At 44.2% G+C, this 4126-nt stretch overlaps 1 non-coding gene across 1 annotated transcript; it reads right to left on the bottom strand.

Annotated features, from left to right (window-relative positions):
• Positions 1-3453: 3453 nt before the first annotated feature.
• LOC119945302 lies at positions 3454-3590 on the bottom strand. The gene has a single exon (XR_005456175.1). It is a non-coding gene; the product is annotated as a small nucleolar RNA SNORA7 (small nucleolar RNA).
• Positions 3591-4126: the final 536 nt, after the last annotated feature.

Below are 4126 nucleotides of genomic sequence, written 5' to 3'. Positions count from 1 at the left end.
CAACCTCGGACTCCCAAGATCTATCCACTAAGCCATGCCGCTTCTCATTCAAGGGATGAACTGACCCTTTGATTTACATAACCCAAAGGAATGCATGACTGTCACCAGACAAGGGGATTAAGCATCCAAACCAAGTGAAGGGGGTGAATTCTTCGTTTTGAAACAATAGGCAGCATAGGGCACTCAATCCCCTGGATTTCCGTCACCACCATCACAATTAAATGCAATCAGCCAATAATAGTAATAACAATAATTATCATTATGGTATTTGTTAAGCATTTACTATGTGCCAGACACTGTCCTAAAGCACTGGGGTAGATACAAGGTAATCAGATTGGACACAGTCCCTGTCCCACATGGGGCTTACAGTCTTAATCCCCATTTTACAGATGAGGGAACTGAGGCGCAGAAAAGTTCCGTGACTTGCCCAAGGTCACAAAGCAGACAAGTGGCAGAGCTGGGATTAGAACCCATGCCCTCTGACTCCCAAGCCTGTGCTCTTGACACTAGGCCATGCTGCTTCTCATTCTAAAACCAAATTGCAGAGGAATAGACAATTCACAGTGCTTAATTCGGAAGGAAAGGGGCAGTAACCAAGACTATGGTTCCTCCAAACATTCTGTCGCCACTGTCGGAGAATAGTGGACAGAATGCACGTTGTCTATGCTCCTATTTTTTTTTTATGCTAGCTATCAAATAGTGGGTTCAAGGCTGGAACAAAGGCCATAACACCATATTGTGACAAGATGCTGAAATAACTACCTTAAAGTTCAGGGAAGAAAATGGAGTCAGGAACGAGAGTGGGTGGATTTTGAGGTAGAAAGAGGAATCGTTTAGAGCAAGTCTGCAAAACTACCACCTGAGGAACAGTGCATTTGAGACCCAATTCTGCTAAACTTTTCTCTGTAAGACTTGACTAAGGTAAGGCACAGAATCGGATGATCTGATACTCTCTAGCCACTTAAATTGTCTGCTGTTGCCAATACGGATCAGGTCATTCCTGCCTGGAATTCCGCTCCAAGCTTGGAATCTCATTCTGGGGCTTTAAGCTATTGCGTTTACTAAGAGCTGGCTTTGTCTCTTCCTATTCCACCCCAGCTCATACAATTCTAAGATTATCTCACTGTCACTTGCCCTGGATTCCTGGTCTCCTAGTTTTCGCTCGTACCTCATCTCCCATCAGAAAGGCCCTTCCCACTCCACTTGGCCTAGTCACATCTGTCTCATTTTCAAGCCCCCAAAAGTCACCTCCTGTGTGTAGCCTTCCAATCAATCAATCAATGGTATTTTATTTAGAGCTTACTGTGTGCAGAGCACTGTATTGAGTGCTTGGGAGAGTACAATCCAACAGAGTTAGGAGGTATGTTCTCTGCCAATAAGGAACACTCCCCATTTCACGAAGACACATACACACACACACATAAAATATAACTGATCTAGAAATATATATTTTATATACACAAATAGGTGCATGTGTCTATAGGTGTTTGTGTATATCTGTGTGAAAGGGAGAAATGGGAGAGAAGAGAAATGAGATAAAGCGCTTAATAAATGCCATTATTATTATTATTATTATTATTAAATGAAAGGAGGGAGGGAGGGAGAGAGAAATGAGAGAAATAAGGGAAATGAGAGAGGGACAAATGAGAGGGAAACGAGAGAAATGAGAACAAGGGTGAGAGGAAGTGAGCGGGAGGGAGAGGGAGAAAAATGGAAAGAGAGGGAGAGAAGGAAATGAGACAAATGAGAAGCTAGAGAGAAATGAGAGAGGGAGAGCAAAGGAAAGAGAGGGAGAGAGAGGAAGAGATAGGGAGAGATAAGGAGAGATAGGGAGAGAGAAAAGAGAAAGATAGAGGGAGAAAATGGACATGTTGTCCAAGCTTCACTCAACGTCTTTGGGACATGGTTCTCTTTAGTTTCGTATTACCTTCTGCCTGCTTCTGGGTCTGGTTGACAGCAGCCCTGGACAGAAATCCAACCTAAAGGTGCCCAGTGAAACCAATCAAAACATTAACCTAAACTGCCTGACAATAGAAACACACTGAAAATATATATCCTCTACCAGAACCAGCCTGGGAAACATATGCGAGAGCATAAGTGTATGTGTGGGAGTGGATTTAGTACAGGCAATTGGCATATCTGTGTATCCACTTTGCTGTGTGCACACAGGCATATATTCCTAAACATCATCTGCCACTAAGTGCGAATTGGAGTGCAAGGTTAGAATCTAGTCTGGTTTGAGTGTGTTCTCGATAACCTCTACTTGAAAAAAGAAGCAGGAACAACAAATAGGTGTGGACTAGAATGTCCAAACAAGTGGAGGACATTTAAAGTCTATTTATATTTCACCCAGTTCAGTGAGCTTTCCTGTTTCAGCACTGTGCTTCCAAAGAAGCTGCTCAGAGGGTATTTTCTCTTGGCAGTATACTGGGAAGCAAACTTCCCAGTAGGGCTGGGAGGGAGGGAGTTCAATTGTTAATTGTTGGCTCCTCGGTTCTGGAGGTGGTCAAGTATGAATCAGTTTGAAGGACAGAGCAAAAAGAAGACTCCATCACCCCCAAATTCTGTCTTGCACTTACCCATTCATTCATTCCCAAGTGTACTAAGCACAATAAACGGATATATTCCCTGTCCATAGTGAGCTTATCATCTAGAGGATCATCTGCCTTCTCTGACCAATCCCTCGTTTCCTTTTCTCCCACTCTCTTCTGTCACCCTGACTTGCTCCCTTTATTCACTGCCCTCTCACAGTCCCACAGCATTATGTACATATCCATAATTTATTTACTTATATTAATGTCTGCCTCCCTTTCTAGACTGTAAGCTCATTGTGGGCAGGTAATGTGTTTGTTTTGTTATATTGTACTCTCCCAAGCGCTTAGTAGAGTGCTCTGAACACAGTAAGCACTCAATAAATATGATTGATTGATTGATTGATTGACACTCAGTCCTGTGGAACTTCCCAATCAATCAATCATATTTATTGAGCGCTTACTGTGTGCACAGCAGTGTACTAAGCGCTTGGGAAGTACAAGTTGGCAACATATAGAGACAGTCCCTACCCAACAGTGGGCTCACAGTCTAAAAGAGGGAGACAGAGAACAAAACCAAACATACTAACAAAATAGAATAGATATGTACAAGTAAAATAAGGTTCAGGAGATAGGATGGTGCCAAAAGCTCAACTCTACTTGGCTGCAACATGATAACTATATACCCTGTTGGGATTTGGGCCAGTTTTTTGTTGTTGTTGTTGTCTTATGCCATCGAGTCGTGTCTGACCCATAGCGACAGCATGGACACATCTCCCCCAGAACACCCCACCTCCATCTGCAATCGTGCTGGTAGTGTATCCATAGATTTTTCTTGGTAAAATACCAAAGCGGTGTACCATTTGAGTCTCCACCCTCAACTCTCTCCCGTGCTGCTGCTGCCCTGCACAAGTGAGTTTTGGCTTGTAGCAGATTGCCTTTCACTCGCTAGCCACTGCCCAAGCTCGAAATGAATGGATATGCCTCTGCTTGACTCTTCCTCCCATGGTCGAGACTGGTAGAGTATTGGAAACTCTCCAGGTGTGACCCTGAGAGGTGGGGGCCAGTTTTAGACACCTCTCAAAACCCAGATGGCCATTCTTGACCAAGCCAGTGCAAACAGCCGGGATGAGTGAAAGAGTGCTTGAGGGGCAAAGCTAACTGCAAACCTAGTTGTCCTGGACTTTTTTTTTTGGTATTTGTTAAGCACTTATTATGGGCCAGGCCCTGTAATAAGCGCTGTGGTAGATACAAGCAAATCAAGTTGGACACAGTCCATGTCCCACGTGGGGCTCACAGTCTTACTCCCCATTTTACAGATGAGGAAACTGAGACACAGAGAAGCGAAGTGACTTGCCCCAAGGTCACACAGCAGCCAGGTGGTGGAGCTGGGATTAGAACTCAGGTCCTTCTGCTTCCCAGCCCGTGTTCTTTCCCCTAGGCCATGCTGCTTCTCACGTGGACTGGTTGACAAAAGGAACAGGAAGGATCATCATCATCATCATCATCATCATCATCAATCGTATTTGAGCGCTTACTGTGTGCAGAGCACTGTACTAAGCGCTTGGGAAGTACAAACTGGCAACATATAGAGA

This window comes from Tachyglossus aculeatus, chromosome 24 (assembly GCF_015852505.1).
Source record: "Tachyglossus aculeatus isolate mTacAcu1 chromosome 24, mTacAcu1.pri, whole genome shotgun sequence".
Classification (NCBI taxonomy): Eukaryota; Metazoa; Chordata; class Mammalia; order Monotremata; family Tachyglossidae; genus Tachyglossus; species Tachyglossus aculeatus.
Note: the sequence above shows the minus strand (reverse complement) of the source record. Positions and strands in the feature narration are given on the sequence as shown.